The sequence below is a fragment of the Plecotus auritus genome (genome assembly GCF_963455305.1).
Source record: "Plecotus auritus genome assembly, chromosome: 3".
Taxonomy (NCBI): Eukaryota; Metazoa; Chordata; class Mammalia; order Chiroptera; family Vespertilionidae; genus Plecotus; species Plecotus auritus.
The window spans coordinates 139947340-139964888 of NC_137772.1; positions in this window are offsets into that span (position 1 = coordinate 139947340).

The following is a 17549-nucleotide window of genomic DNA, read 5'->3' on the forward strand; positions in this document are numbered from 1 at the left end:
CTAAGATGTTTTCTTTCTCTGGCTCTGCCCTTCTCCCTCTATTGAGCATTTGTCTAAGGAAAGAAGACTCTTTGTCATGATAAGTCAAACTTTATTTTATTTTTTTTTTATTTTTATTTATTTTTAAATAAATCTTTATTCAGATTATTACAATTATTTCTCCTTTTTCCCCCCATAGCTCCCCTCCACCCCTTTCCCACCCCACCTTCTGCCCTTACCTCCCCCCCACTGTCCTCATCCATAGGTGTATGATTTTTGTCCATTCTCTTCATGAACCCCCCCATACCCCTTTCCCCCTGAGAATTATCAGCCCACTCCCTTTCTATGCCCCTGATTCTATTATATTCACCAGATTATTCTGCTCCTCAGGTTTTTAATTCACTTGATTTTTAGGTTGGCTTGTTGATAGATATGTATTTGTTGTTCATAATTTTTTCTCTTTACTTTTTTCTTCTTCCTCTTCTTTAAGAATACCTTTCAGCATTTCATATAGTACTGGTTTGGTGGTGATGAACTCCTTCAGCTTTTTCTTATCTGTGAAGCTCTTTATCTGCCCTTCAATTCTGAATGATAGCTTTGCTGGGTAGAGTAATCTTGGTTGTAGGTTCTTGCTATTCATCACATTGAAAATTTCTTGCCACTCCCGTCTGGCCTGCATAGTTTCTGTTGAGAAGTCAGCTGACAGTCGTATGGGTGCTCCCTTGTAGGTAATTAACTGTTTTTCTCTTGCTGCTTTTAATATTCTCTCTTTGTCTTTTGCTCTTGGCATTTTAATTATGATGTGTCTTGGTGTGGTCCTCTTTGGATTCCTTTTGTTTGGGGTTCTGTGGGCTTCCTGGACTTGTAAGTCTATTTCTTTCACCAGGTGGGGGAAGTTTTCGGTCATTATTTCTTCAAATAGGTTTTCAGTATCTTGCTCTCTCTCTTCTTCTGGCACCCCCATAATTCTGATGTTGGTACGCTTGAAGTTGTCCCAGAGTCTTCTTACATTATCTTCAACTTTTTGGATTTTTTTTTTTGCTTTTTGCTTTTTCGGTTGAGTGTTTTTTGCTTCTTTGTATTTCAATTCTTTGACTTGATTCTTGTGTTCCTCTATTCTGTTTCTGGGTCTCTGTATAATATTTTTTATTTCAGTCAGTGTATGTTTAATTTCTAGTTGGTTCTTTTTCATATCTTCGAGGGTCTCGTTATATTTATCGGCCTTTTCTAGGATATTCTTAAAAAGTCTTATAACGGTGGTTTTGAATTCTATATCCAGTCGTTTGTTTTCCTCCATTTCTTTCGTTTGTGATCTGATTCTTTGACCCCGCATTTTCACTGAATCCCTGAGTTGGTAAGGTAGATATTTGTGCTAGGTTTCCAATATGGCCCAGTGGGTCTGCTTCCCCAGTTAACCTGAGGTGGACACTCTTGGTGCACCCCTTTGTGGACTGTGTGTACAGCCTTGTTGTAATTAAGTCTTTATTGTTGTTGGTATCACTGGGAAGAATTGACCTCCGGGCCAGTTGGCTGTAAGGATCAGCTGTGTCTATGCTGGGAGAAGCCCGGTGCTGGAGACAGCCTTATAGGATTAGACTTGCCAAATTGCAATAGCCTCTGTGCTCAGCTTGGATGGGGTGGAGTCTCAGTCTTGGCTTCCTGTCAGCCCCGCCCCTGCGCGCATGTGCGCTTTCAGTCCTCCGCCTTCCCCAGCTCGAGTCTCCGCCTGAGAGTCCAGACTCCCCCCACAAGAGCGTGGGTCCCCAGGGGCTCGCCTGGAACTGGGGTTCACTGCAGTCAGAACTGGGGCTCGGTGCAGTCAGAATCCTCTGACTCCCCTCCACTAGGGAAAGCCTGTGGCAACCCCCGCAGCCTTTGTGCGCACCGGCGCGGCGCGTGTGCGCACTTTCAGTCCTCCGCCTTCCCCGGCTCCTGAGTCTCCGCCCGAGAGTCCAGACTCCCCCTACAAGAGCGTGGGTCCCCAGGGGCTCGCCTGGAACCGGGGTTCACTGCAGTCAGAACTGGGGCTCAGTCAGGATCCTCTGACTCCCTTTCACTAGGGAAAGCCTATGGCTACCTCCGCAGCCTTTGTGCGCACTGGCCCGTGTGCGCCTTCAGACTTCTGCCTTTCCCAGCTCGCGGTCCGAGGCTTCCTTCCCCCTTCCGCCAGAGGAAGTCAGCCAAGCTCTCAGCCGCCCTTCCTCTCTGCGCGCACAAAGCCCCTTTGCCGTACCTCCAATTCTCTGTGAGCTTTTCTCCTTCCTTCTAGTTGTAGAATTTTCACTCAGCCTGCTTTCCTGTGGTTCTGGATGGTGTCCATTCTGTCTTTTAGTTGTAGTTTTGAAATTGTTGTGCGAGGCAGCAGTTTAGGTGTTTACCTATGCCGCCATCTTGGTTTTTTTCGATAAGTCAAACTTTAAAACAATATTCTTTTAGACCCTCTCTCTATTGGACAAAGAAGGGGATGCAAACCATTTGGTCCAGTGAAATGAGCAGATAATGTCTATTGAATGAGTTTGCTAATAGAGCTCTAGAGGGGGAGTTTGGAAGGAAAGCAAACAGCTGAGTTCTGTCTTTGCTGGTCCAACCAGCATCTGGAATGCCCATATGCAGTCCCATCCTCTTCAGGCCCTGAGGCCTTGCCTGCTTCATCTGTTTTCTCTGCCCCTGAACCCCTTTTCCTGAGTTGCATGATGCCTGTGATGGGCCTTGTCTATTTGAAACTAATCTTGTCTCATTGCTGTAAGAGTTTTCCAAACAGTGTTTAGACCTGGGGATCCCTTTCTATCAAACTGGGAATACAACAAACCCTTACACAAAATGCTAGCAAGCAAAACCCATTGAGGCAGAACTGCTGTAGCTAAAAAGGTCCTACCCCGCCCTACGGGGCACTTGAAAACCTGTAAGCCTTCTACAGACAGATTCTGAAAACCTTGTGTCTCTATTAGAACTCACACAAAGAACCCTCCCTTTCCTCTCACCCCCATAGGACCTCTGTGAGATTCCCCTGGAGACTACTGTGAGGCCCCGGCCCAAGGCACAAAATTTTAGAGAGGAGCACCAAAAAAACTCAGTAATCAAGATTAAGAGTATTTTAATGCAATATTTTAAACAATAAAAAGTAATGCAAAAAAATCCACAATGAACAAAATGTTAACATGTTAAATAAAGATAGGATTGACAATCATGCCTGCTGAGCCATATCGGATCCTGAGCCAAAAGGAAAAAGCAGTCATACCAATACCTGCTTGATCTTCATTGCTGAGTTTTTGGTGTCTCTTTAAATTTTGATCCCAAAGTGAGTACCTCCCTCTCCTTGCCTGGCGTTCCTAGGCCCCTTTATACCCATTACTCTACATTGTCCTAGAACTGAAGATTTCTCTTGTCTCTCATCCTTTCTTATACTATGATCCCTGAGTATTGGGACCATGTCATGCTCACATTCGACATTTAAGAAACAATTTTTGAATAAATGAAGTGGACTATAAACCATTGCTCATAGGTTTTTCCATCTGGCTCTCCTCTAGCCGTGTGATCTCTGGTTTCAGCATACTCACCTGGGAAATGAAAGACTTGGTAATCTTGAATGACCTTCTGTAGTTTCTATAGATGTCATCTATGGTTGGAAGTCTGAGCCTCCCCAAACATTCCTTGCCTGATGGTTGATGATATCAATAAGGTAGCTGCAAGGGTGCTGGTGTTTTGCAACAGGTTAGAGAGCTGGGTTCAGTTATGAAGTTATCTGTAAAATGTCCTCTTGGCCGGATCATTGCTTTGATCTTACATTTTGCTGGGGCTGTACTTAAAAAGCTAGAAGGTCATTTTTCCAGTAATGCTGTCCTGGTTGGGGAAAACAGGCATTGTCCTTTAATTAGAGCAGCATTTGTTAATAAATGCTCTTCTCCTAATTTCATTCCTGTTGGCCTGTTATCTTTAAAGGTAGGGAAAGGCGATAGAAGTATTGAAAGGCATTTTACGGGTCCCCACCATCCTTTGTGTGTGATAGAGAGGGAGGAAAAGTCAGACAACAGTGAAGCACTTTCTGGCAGATCTAAAAACATGTACCCATGGAACACCTACTGTCTACCTACTATGTGTAGTCCTCTGCAGGAAGCACATCAGACAAGGTTTCAGATCCTTCCAGGAGAGAAAACCTGAATAAAGAAGCACCCCCAAGTTGGTCATGTAATCAACTTTCAAGATGGCAAGAACAATAGAAGTCAGAATAGTGGGAGAAAAGGAGGAAGCGAATCAGCTTTAGGTGCCTACTCTGCAGGACTTGAAAATTGTATCTTGTGAAATCGTTATGACTACCCTTTTGAATTAGACATTACTATCTCTAATATACTAATAAGGACACTGAGGTTTGGAACACAGCCAATTTGGAAGTATTATTTGCTTTCCCAAAGTGTTCAAGTACAAGTTCTTCTAATGTGTTTGAACTGGATTACTTGATCTGGGAACTGTGGAGTTTAACCAGATTAGGAAATATGGCTCACCTTTTTTCCCCCCTCAGTGACTAGGCCTTCGGTTTGGAAGTGGCTTTTATTTAACTATCTCATCCATGGAGTGTTTGACTCTTGGGATATCACCAGGGTTTGAAAACTCTAGTTGGGGGATGTAAAACAGGCCATTAGTTTCATTTCACACTAAATATGATTTCGGCCCTGCTGCTGGGCCATCAGAAACAAAGGCTTCCCCCGACCACTTTGCAGTTCTGAAAGCTCTCGGCTCAGTGACTGCAATTTCCCACCTGGCTCTGTGCTCCGGGATTTCTCTTTCTTCTTTCCAGAGGCAAGCTAGATCCTGCTGTTTCCATTAAGGAGGGCTTCAGGTGGACAGCTGCCTCTCGTTATTCTAAAGCCATAACCTTGAAATGACAGCTTTGAAGCAGCAGAGCCTGTAAAACTCGCTTAGTCCTTTTTTCTATCGTTTTTTTTTTTTTTTTTGGAGGGGGGAGGGAGAGATGAGTTTATTCTGCTGTTGATGTTCTACCTCTCCTCCCTCCACCCCTGACCCCAGGCAGTGTGAGAAGGGGTTGGGATTTAATCATCCATGAAAGATGGCGATTTGGCAGCCTCGGAATGCGGAGGTCTGTTTACCTAGGGGCCAAATGTGAGGCCAGAAACAGTGCACACATCCCTTGCCTCCTTCTTGGTCTGAGAGACTCAACAAAGCTCTCAGAGGTTTGTAAGACCCTGGCCTGTTTGCCCACTAAGTATAACTACCTTTAAATAAAATCAGATGAATCAAGGGTTCAGCATTTGCGACTTTTGAGATAGCAACATCAATAAAAAAGGGGTTTAATTTTTTTACATGATTATTTTCTGTTTCTGTAGGATGATTAGAACTTGCATTCCGCACGTGCTCAGTGTCATTTTTTATTATCTAATGAAATCTTCGTAGAAATATTGTGTAGAACTTTTTGAACATAAGATGTAAGTCATCATCACGAAGACTAAGAAGAGGAAACAGCAGAGAGATGGTATTTGATGGGGACCATGGAGTTCCCCAGTAAGTGGGTTGGATGGCCCCTCCATTGAGGCAGCGGGTACCTGCTTGGAGTCAAGCCATGCACACCCTCCTAGGTCTCCGCTTCCGCTGAGAGCGTGGCCCATCTTTCCGGGGCCACTCAGAGCCTTGTTAGCAGGGCTGGGCAGAGTGGCCAGGAGGTGGCCAGTGAGTTGGTGGTGTTTCCCAGGATGGTGGACCCACTCTTTGGGAAATAGTAGGAACTATAACAGACCCACAAGGAAGAAGGCGAAATAAGTAGAAAACATGATTCCCTGGAAGAGATTGTAATTCAATTGTAGGAAACAATTCGGAGACTTCTCATCAGCAAGGGGAAGATTACTAATGTATCCGGGCACAACATGGCACACGGGCCATCATATCTGTTCCCGGCCTCCACCACCTGTCGCTCACACCTTCCGCGCCTCCCCCGCCCTCCCTCTACCCGCACAGCCTCTCATCCCAGAAGACTCCATTCCGGAGTCAGTTTTTCCAGGAAGCTTCTGACTCCCTAGGATGAATGTCTTTGTGCTTCCGCATGCCTATCTCAATCATTGCCCTTATCATCACATTTTATGAGATTGTTTGTATGTGCGTGTGGACTGTGACCTCCATGAGGGCAGTGACTGGGATTTACTCATCCTGTAGCTCTGGGACCCAGCCCGATGCGCAGCTATAGTTAGAGAGCAAATACATACCCAGCGATAGAGAGCAAGCCTAGCGACAAAGAGCCGCTGAGGGTTTGCAGTGATAAGGAATGGCAGGGTAATCAGAGAAAGCTTCTCGGAGAAATGCTGAGTAAAGTTTGAAGGAAGTAGAGCTAATTGTATTAGGAAGAGGACTGGACATATTATTTTTGGGAAATGTCAGCAGCTGCATTGGCTGCCCTCCTGGAACATTGCGCGGGGGTTGATGAGAATGAAATGCATAAGAGAAGGAGGATCGTTGGGGGGGAGGGGGCGCTGGAAAGCACTTTATATTCTGGATTTGATGAGCAGACCATATAATTCTGTCCACTACTGTTCAGAGGAGAGCCAATGCCAGCAGTGCCCTGATCGAGTTTCTCACCAAAGAATCCATATTCAGCTTATTTAAATCCAGTTCAAGGCAGCATTTCCCCTCTGAGATCCTTATGTATATTTCAGTAGTGGCCGTGGATTACTGCCATGTACTACTGTAAAACCAATTCAGTTTTTCCTTAAGGTTTCAAGCTCTTTATCTTTAAGCAACTGTAATCCCACTTGAGCATCATTTCTCATGAAAGGCCTTACCTGAGTCCTGCAATCAGAGCAGCACCATCAGGAAGAGGAAATGGTCAGGGCTGTTAACCAGAACATGCTGTACCTTTTTAAACATTAACCATTGTTCAGGTCTGTAGACCTGGCTGCTAAAGGCAGTGATGGGAATCGGGAATGACAAGCAAAACACTGTACCAATGGAAAATTTTAGAGTTCCCATATCTTCCTTGATCCACCAAAGTTTTATATTATGTTAGATTATATTAATATATATATAATTTTTTAAAAAGAACTAGAATTACAACAAAATTGACCTACCTCATATCTGAAAGTAGCTCTCCCTGACTCACGTCATTCAGGAAAGCCAAGTCATCCCGTCTGACAGCATTTAAGTTAGGATGACATCAGCCATCTTTATGGAAGGCGTTTTTGTTCCGTTGAAGAATTTTGTGTTGGCAATTAGAAGGAACTTGATAATCTTTGCTCTTTGCTGTCATAGAATGGGCATGTATGGGTTATCATTGACTTTTATAATACAAGGACTGCTTTTTGTTGCTCTCTTGATTTTATTTATTTGTTTGTAAATGTGAATCATGGAAGCCAGCAGTTAAATGATTCTATCAGAAACGCGATGGCTGCAATCATCAGTGTCATTGTCAATTTATTATTGAGCACTTACTATGTGCCAGATACGGTGCAAATGATTTTTATACATTAGCTCATAGAACCTGGCATTTACTTCTACTATTGTACTTCTCAAGGTTAATTAAGATATGTCACATATGAATCTGTCTCCTCTGTATCCTGTCTCCATTGTAGTCTCCTACAGGGGCCCTCAAACTTTTTAAACAGGGGGCCAGTTCACTGTCCCTCAGACCGTTGGAGGGCCGGACTATAGTTTAAAAAAAAACTATGAACAAATTCCTATGCGCACTGCGGGCCCGGGACGAGTCGGCTGCTATAAGCAGGACAGGCAGCGGCACCCGGCGGGCCGGATAAGTGTCCTCGGTGGGCCGCATGTGGCCCGCAGGCCATAGTTTGAGGACCCCTGGAGGACCTGAGTATAGGACCTATATCTTATTCATTTTGGTATCCTGGCACCTGCATATACCCGGCACCCAATAAATGTCTGATAAACAGAAACAACTTGTAACAAAATCATACCTTTTCCAAGATCTTTAAAATTTTTTATGGTAGTACTACCCTGATACCATGGCATTTCTAATACAAAAATCTGGAAACAAACTAAATCTCAATTATAGGGGAATAGTTAAATATAAGCAACAGTGTAACTACACTGTGATATCAGGGTACCCTAGAAATAAAGATTTTTGAAGAGAAACCTTGTAACCCTGTAAAAACTTATGGCAATGTCAGGTAAAAATGTCATGATACTAAATGGGATATACAATTTGCTTGCAATCATGTTAAAGAAGGAATATTATTCATAGAGATGGATAAAGTACCTGAAAAAATACATACCAAAGTTCTTTAAAGGTAGAATAATTATGGATGCTTTTTTCTTTTTTTTCACAATTTTTATTAAACTTTTATATTGAAAAAATATAAGTAGAACTTCAAAAGGAAAAGGAAACAGCAAAGATAGCATTATCATTGGCTAATGACATAATGGGTGATATTTATATTTATATTTACTTATTTAGCTGGTCCCCACTGTCAAAATTTTTCACCATAAACATGAGTATTTGATTAAAAAGTTTCCTAAAACAATAGAGCAAAACGATAGCAGTAAAATCATTAAAATCTATGACTCCCCCTCCACCACTACCCAATGGTTCAGAAGACCCTGTGGGTCAAACATGTAAACATTTCTATGGAATTCCTCAAAATCCTGTTTGGTCTAAATGATGGCTTGCTTGACAGCTGTCACTGTCATGTTATAAGGCAGACTGTGAATACTGATTGGTTGTTTGACTTTAATGCTGGTTTGGTTGACAGGCAGAAGCTTTTGTTTATATCAATTTGATGTAAGCTACAGTCCGGCAGGCACACTGCTGGGACAAGGCCTGCTATAACACACACACTGACACGCTTAGCCTAACACAGACACGTTTACTGTGCAGGTGCTGCCATTCAGAAATATGAATGGCCCGTGTGTCTGAGTACCCTGTCAGGGTTTCGGATTGGAACTTTCCTCAGCATTTTCATCCTCAGATGGTCTCTGTATTGAGGGTTCTCTTCCTGTTCACCCTGCTCGGGTGCTTTGCCTTTTGTTTTTTTACTTCTTGCTTCCTTTTCCCCACCACTCTTAGCCTCCTCAGGCACCTTGCTTCTTAAGTATTCATTCTCACAATTCTACCGAAGATACAGTGGCATCTTTTGCAAGGCATCCTCTTTAGCAGATGATCCTTGTCTTATTTTAAACAACCCTCTGTAAGTGTCCGCTTTGCACAGGTCCTGGCTTCCATTAACCTTCAATGTCCAGCAAGAAAGCTGCTCAGACAATTTCTAGTGGGATAAAATTGGGCCTTTCCACTGAATAACAACAAAACAATAATAAATACATACCCTAAAAGAGCATTAAGTGCTTCTGATTTTGCACAAATCAGAAGAGGTTATTTGCACAATGCAAGATTAATGATCTAAGAATTAGCAGAATTCGTGATCCTATTAGAAATGCTAATCTCATGAGAACAGAGAGAACCGTTAGTGAAAGGGGCTGAGCTATCCAGGCTGTGCCTGTCCCTGCTGTCCTGGTTCTGTGAGAAAGGAAAGAGGAGGGGAGGGGAGAGAATATCTGCTCAGCACCTGCAACATTCCAGACACTGGGGAAGGGGCTCTCACAGCCTCCATGTAGCTAATTCTCCCAGCAATCCTTTAAAGCAGGATTATGATCAGCCTTATTGTTCCTGATGTTCAATGAGATCAAGTAGGTAGCCTGACCTGGGCCACACTTGAGAAGTGGTAAACTTGGAAGTGAGAGGACTTGAACTCAGGACTTTATGAGTCCAAAGTCTGTCATAGTGTCATTATAGCAGTTGCAGAGCTTGGCTAAATAGCTGGCAGGAATGTCTCAGGTTACTAAAGGCCAAAAAGCAAGGTATAGGTCATCTTTTTGAAGCTGGCTGCAGTCTACTGTTATCCTGGACTCCAGGACTCACCACCACACTGACTATATCACATGTACCTGAGATGAGAAGTCACGTCATCCTTGATGGATTCAGGGAAGTCATGACCTTTGGAATCAGGATTTAAGTCTACGGTGCTAATACTGACTGGCTGACCCTGTGTCACTGGAGTGCCTTGAGGACCAGTGGAGCCATTCTCTATCTCTAACCAATTGCATCCTTTTTTGGACATTCCAGCCCTATAAAACCATTGCTTAGAACATGCTTTCCCCTCTCCAAAATGTCTGCTTAAATGCATAGACTGTCTTTTTTTTTTTTTTTTCTTTATTAAATTGATTGGGGTGACATTGGTCAACATGAACAATACTTGAAATTCCTTTATTTCCCAGCATCCTGGCTGGATAGAAACCATAAATAGAAACCTGAAGTAAACTCAAATGATTGGTTTTTGCAGAACCATGAACCAAACTAACTTTTAATATTTATTTTATAATAAACACCTAATTTTAGAATAGTTTAAGATTTTTTAAAAAGAGTTGTGAAAATAGTACAGAGTTCCCATATTCCCCTAGTGGTGACATCTTACATCAGCATGGCACACGTGTTCCGACTAAGGAAACAAAAATGACACATTATTGCTCCCCTAAGCCCATCCTTACTCAGACTTTCTGGTTCTGACCTCAGGGCCTTTTCTGTTTCCGGGTCCCATGTCTCCTTAGGCTCCTCTGGACTGTGAAGGATCTATACTTTCTTGTTTTTGATAACCGTGACAGTTTAAGACATACTAGTCAGGTCATTTATAAAATGTTTTTTAATTTGGGCTTATCTGATTTTTCCTCATGTTTTTACAGGGATTATGGGTTTTGGGAAGGACAGCTATAGAGGTAAACCCACCCTTCTCCTCACATCACATCAAGCGTAGGTGACATTGATCTTCAGAGAAAAGAAGACATGTGGTAAGTTCATCCAAATCAGAACTGGACCTGTACATTTTCTAAAATAATTAAACTGGCACAAAATCAGATGGCCAAACTCTCTTGGAACGAAGAAATGTTTCATTCAGCCCAAGTCCCTGGTGGTAAGGTTTATGCAAACTCATTTTGCAGGAAACCTTTGGAGTTCCTACGAAAAAGCGGCTGCCTTAAATACAGACTGTAGATAGGGTGCCGGTGTGAAGAGTTTACTGCACTGAGACAGCTAGCGAGTACCACTGTCTTTACAGAACACCAGCTGTGGAGCCGGCCTGCTGAACACGCAGGCCTCACGTCCCCGTCCCCGGAAGACAGTATCAGCAATGAACCAGACTTTCACATTGCCTGCCTCCCTGAATTCGTAACACTTCCAAACGGCGGGCAGCTCCGAGGAGTCTGCACCATGCATTGCCTTGTAGGGAAAGCGCTGGCAGAATCACTGTTCATTTGTGTTGCATAAGAACATCATCTCCATCCCACTGACTTAACCCTGAGTGTAGCCGTCAGCCTTTACAGTTCTCTGAGCGAGAAAAGCACGCAGGTTCTCGGCAGTCTCTTCCCTCCCCCTTCTCCTGCCAGCTCCTTCCCAAGCAACGAAGCGAGGCCCAGTGTCACTGAGAGAGCAACCCTCCGCGGCCGGCTCTGCTCGGCGTGGGTGGCATGCCTTCTCCCCTCTCCAGTCCGGCTGGGGTTGGCGGCGGGGGACGGGGACGGGGCTTCCCCACCTGCCACTGTGGCATCATTCTAGTTTAAATTGCTTCCTTTTCGTTTCTTGCGTCTCAGGTAAAATGCAATTGTTTTTCCTTGCCAACCCATTTTGTATTTTTCCTCTTCCTGTTTTGTCCCTCCCCTCCACAGCCCTCATGCTTTCAATGAGCACCTAAAGTTAAACACCGATATGCAAGGGCTGTTTCCCCTCATGAGTGGCTTTTCCTGTGCGTTCTACTGCCTTCCAGCTGTTAGGGTGAGTGCAGGAAGAGGGGGCAGAAATGGGGTGAGCCCAGCCTTCTTCCCTGCAGACAGGGCTAACGTAGGCCCGTCTGGAGGTGGCATGCACAGTTCCTCAGGCCTCTTTACACATTTCGGTTTACTTGTTTTAACAACCCTAGGGTCCTGTTGCTGCAAATTGTATGTTAGGGTTTTCATCTTGTGCTTATTGTGTGTCCACCATGCAGAAAACTAAGTAGAACTACAGAATACTGTAAAAAGAGGTCATAGAAACTCTTGGAGTGTTTTATGGCCAGTACAGATAGCACTGCCTTCCACTTTATCAGAACCCTAAAAGGATGTAGAAGCAGGCATGTGTTTCAGGCTTGATTGATTATCAGGACAGATCTTAGATGTTATGAATCTGCAATTGCTTTGATCTTCCCTGTTCTCATCAGCATACCCCGCTGGATAAATATCATTAGTCCAAGCATAGCTTCCTGGACAAATGGTAAAAAACTGATATGTCTTGCATTTTCTAGAAGCACAGGTGCTGCAGATCAAGGGGGGTAATCCTGTGGAAACAACTACTGCTAAACCTTTTTACAAGACAAAATGCTTTTGTGTTCACAGGTTCAAATTTGGGAGTTAAAATGAATTTTCTAGGAGCTAAAAATGTTTCCTTTAGAACTAATGGATTGTTAACATTCAGTGTGTTTTATTGAGCTATTAAAAGAGAGGAAAAAAAGGAGAAAAACAGCCAAAACAATAAAAGTAATAAAACCTGCAGCCTCACATCAGTTTATTGCAAGTTAAGTTTCTCCGAGTTTTTCAAAGATGACTCCCTGGAAAGCTTGAGATAAACACACTATTATGAAACATAATTGTTCTTCAGGTTTGTTCTTATCAGAACAGATCCAGGTGGAATTGGAGACTCCTACTGGAATATGGCTCGGTACCAATTGTTTTAGAAATGTTTCTTGTAATTTAACAGAGAGCCTTGTAATTGGCTCCTGGAGTATGAGTCTGTCAATATTACACTTTAAATGGCATGGGTATTCTCAACTCAAACTCTCAAAAGATATTTCTCTGTAAATTGACAGGCAAAAACCCAGACTCATTCTAGCTTTTCTCCAGTTGGGAGAGGCAATGTAGAGACAGGCCTCATTCTGATGGTAGAGACATATTGTGTGACTTTCAGCAGATCCTTAATCTGCTAGGGCCTGTGCTCCCTCTTGCATACAATAGAGGACTGTGATCTGAGTCTAATAATCTGTTCTCCTAATTAGAACAGTGATCAGAAAAGAGGGTTCTGCAGTCAGACAGCCCTAGTTTCAAGCACTGGTACCATCTCTAAGTAGCTGTGTATTGTTGGGCAAAACAGTTTACCTGATGGGACCTCAATTTCCTCATCTATGCAATGGTTATAATAATAGCACCTACCCATTTCCGGTCAAGATGGTGAAGTAAGTATGCAATGTGGTGTTTGCCTCCTCCCACAACTATATTAAAATTACAACTAAATTTTAGAACAATCACCCTTGAGAACAAACTGAAGACGAGCTGAACAGAACTATAACTAAGGATATAAAGAAGAAGCCACATCAAGGCTAGTAGAAGGGGTGGAGATGCAAAACAGGCTGGCCCCACACTCATGTGTGGTGGTTGAGAATCAGGAGGAATGTCTTGGCTATGGAGGTGCCCCTGAGGAGTGAGGGGTTCCAGCTCCATACCAGGCTGCACAGCCCAGGGCTCCAGTGCCAGGAAGAGGAGTCCCCATAACATCTGGCTGTGAAATCAGTAGGCATTCCATCTGGGTTAGGTGGAGGGCTGCTTTAGACCCAGATGTCCTATTAAAGGGCCTGAGCACAGACTCACTTGCTCACAAACACTTACCCTAAGCTCCAACAAGGGCACAGTAGCTCTAAAAGTGACAGGGACATATGGCAGGCACTGAATTGTCTGACTTCAGGGTGAGGACTGGAGGGGCAGCTCTTCTAGAACAGAAGGGCTGGCAGGTACCATTGTTCCTCTGGTGACCTCTCCCCTTTCTCAGGCTGCAGGTGCAGGCAGGCACCAATTCTGAGACTCCATTAACCTGGCTAACCCCACCATAGTGATTCCCTGAGAACCTGCCCTTTTCAACTTATGCACAGTCCTGAACTTCTTTTAGTGGCTGTTCCTCATAAGTGGCTGGCCTCAGACTGTGCTTTGAACTTTCCTAAAAATCTCTCAAATGTCCACAAACCCCTAACAAGCAGTAGCTGGCCTCCATGTGTCCTGTGCCTCTTTGTAAGCAGCCCCAGTCTGGCACTAAAGGCTTCTGGCCTAGGTTGCAGCATAGCTTCTCCCAGGCACCTCCACGCCCAGCACAGGTAGCTCAACTGCAGATCACTTTGTGCTCCTGCCAACTGGGTCTGAGCTGAGCACAGGCAGCAGCTGACTTTGATTGTCACTTGAGACCTTCCCAAGAGGCCAACACACGTAGTGGCTAGCTTCAGATCACAACAGAGCACCACTCACTTAGCTTCACAAATGACACACCCAAAGTGTGCACTCAGCAGGCACCAGAGCCCCGCTAAAATGAACCCTGCTCCATGGGGTCAGACCCAGCTCAACAGTTCATCTGCTATAGTCAAGGCCAGTCTTCAGCAGGCAGATGGAGCATCAGTCCCACTCACTGACACGCCAACAGCAAACAAGGCTCAACAATAACAGAAGGGCACATGCCACCCAAACAAGAAACACCCTTGGAGCACCTGAGTGACCAGGAAGATTGCATCATTGGGCCCCAAAGGATACTTACTTCATAAGGTTACCCTGCCAAGACTGTGAGATGTAGCAGATCTATCCTATCTAACAAAAGGGTAATATGCAAATTAACCATCACTCCGTCACAAGATGGCAATGCCCATAGCCACAAGATGGCGGCGCCCAGTCCTCTCAGCCCTGCCAGAGTGTTCCAGTCCCAGGGGGGCAGCTGCTGAGAGCGGGCAGCATGAGTGGCCGCCCCACCAGATTCCTCCAGTCAGACATCCCCCGAGAGGTCCCAGATTGGAGAGGGTGTAGGCTGGGCTGAGGGACACCCCTCCAGTGCACAGATTTTGTGCTCTGGGCCTCTAGTCTAATATAATACAGGGAGGCAGCCAAGAATAAAGAGACAAAGAAACATGCCCCAAATGAAAGGAAGGAAAAAACCTCCAGAAAACACTAAATGAGATGGAGGCAAACAATCTATCATATACAGGGTTCAAAACACTGGTTTATAAGGATACTCAATGAACTTAGAAGAAGAACAGATCAACTCAGAACTTCAACAAAGAGATAGAAAACATGAAAAATGACATAGAAACTGTAAAAAAGAACCAGTAAGAAATGAAAAAATACATTAGATGGCCAGTGTTTCTTAGTGGTTGGAGCATTGGCCCTAGCACCTGAAGGGTTGAGGGTTCAATTCTGGTCCATGTCATATACCTGGGTTGCAGGTTTGATTCCTGGTTGGGGTGCATGCAGGAGACAACCTATCGATGTGTCACTCTCACATCAATGTTTCACTCTCTTTCTCTCTTCCTCTCACCCTCCCTTCTACTCTCTAAAATGCAATGGAGCCCAACTGGTGTGGCTCAGTAGTTGAGCATCAGCCTATGAATCAGGAGGTCATGGTTCGATTTCCCGGTCAGGGCACATGCCTGAGTTGTGGGCTTGATCCCCAGTGGGGGTGTGCAGGAGGCAGCCAATTAATATTCTATCTCTCTCTCCCTCTCCCTTCCTCTCTGAAATAAATAAAAATATATATTTAAAAAATAAAATAAAAAGCTATGAGAAAAAATATCCTTTTGTGAGGATTAACAACAACAACAAAAAAGAATACATTAGATGGTATGAGCAACAGATTGATGAAGCAGAGGATCAATCAGTAACTTGGAAGACAAGGTAGGAGAAAACCCCCAATTGAAACAGCAAAAAGAAAAAAGAATTAGAAAAAATGAGGATATTTTAAGGAACCTCTGGGACAACATCAAGCATAACAACATCTCATCATATGAGTACCAGAAGATGAGAAACAGCAAGGAATTCAAAACCTACTTGAAGAAATAATGACTAAAAACTTCCCTAACTTTATGAAGAAAATAGACATATAAGTCCAGGCTTCTGGCTGAGCGGCACTTCCCCTGTGGGAGCGCACTGACCACCAGGGGGCAGCTCCTGCATTGAGTGTCTGCCCCCTGGTGGTCAATGTGCATCATAGGGACCGGTTGTTCTGCTATTCAGTTGATTTGGATATTAGCCTTTTATTATATAGGATAGCTAAGATATGGATGATACTTGAGTGTCCATTGATAGATAATTGGATAAAGAAGTGGTACATATATACAATGAAATATTACTCAGCCATAAAAAAGAATAAAATCTTACCATTTGCAACAACATGAATTGACCTTTAGGGCATGATGCTAAGTGAAATAAGTCAGACAAAGAAAAACAAATACCACATGATTTCACTTATATGTGGAATCTAAAAAACGATAAACAAGCAACACAGAAACAAATTAATAGATACAGAGAAAAAACTGATGGCTGCCAGATGGAGGGGTGTTGGAGGGCTGGGTGCAAAAGGTGAAGGGATTAGGAAGTTTAAACTGGCAGTTACAAAATAGTCACAGGGATATAAAGCTTTGAATTTCCTCGATTGAAGTGTTTGTCTAACTAATTGCTATTTCACACAACCATTTCCACCTGGAAATTAAGGACATCAGAATCCCCTTCTCCCATTAGTTAGACCCAGGGGCTATCCTAGTGGGTCCAGCAGATCTGAAATCATGGCATTTGTTTCTATCTCCCTCCATTACAATAGCAGCTCCTTGCAGGCAAGCACCATGCCTGCCTGCCTGGTTTTCCAGGGCCCTTGCCTGGCACTTCATAGCAACTCATCCAACAAAGGTTTATTGAATAAAACAATCCATAGACGTTCTTCCGCATTAGGATGCTGGCATGGTACCCACAGCAAAAAACATACAATAAAAGAAGAAAAAGAAATGCCAACAGGTTGAGGTAAATGGTAAATGTTTAAGGAACTATGCACCCCTTTCTCCGACTCCCTCAACTCCTTGAGGAGAAGGCTGGTTACTGCTGATCCCTATTGCTTTTCAAACCAAAGCTGAAAATAACTTCAAAAGAGTGTGACCTCTTAGGGTTACAAAATGCCATGAACAGGAGCTGCTGCTTACAGGAAAGTAAAATCCAGTCTGGTTCTTTTTCAGTTGCTGTCGTGCTGAATGAGAGGTTCCAGCTGACTTTAAAATTGCTGCCTAAATGAAGGAATGAGGATTTTCTGGGAAATGTAGGCTCCTAATGGAAGGCTGTGGTTTGAAAGGGTTCCCACGCAGTGATTTCGTGAATGTCAATTGACCTAACTGCAGTGGCAGCTTTTCCATCATCATCTGTCATTTAATTATATAATGCGGCTCGGGCGCTGCCTCTTACAAGACCCATTTAAATTCACCCACCTAGACCAACACCGCTGGCATTTTTCTAGAACTTGTGGGGCTTATTTGAATTGCAATGGCTGAACTAGAGAATCTGGTGTTTTAACCAAACTTACCCTGGGAAAATGGACTCAGGAGCTCCTTTGCCTTTCCAGGCTTGTGTGGAATGCCGTAAAGCCAACATTTGGGATTTGAGTGGCTTAAGAAAAATTGAGTTTGGTGCCTTAGTAAATGTTTGACCCCAAGTGACTCTCCCCACCTCCCAAATTCTGACCTTTAGCATTGCCTGTTGGAACCTACAGCATCTGAGAAGCTAAATTCTGCGAAGGAAATAACAGAAGCTGAGTC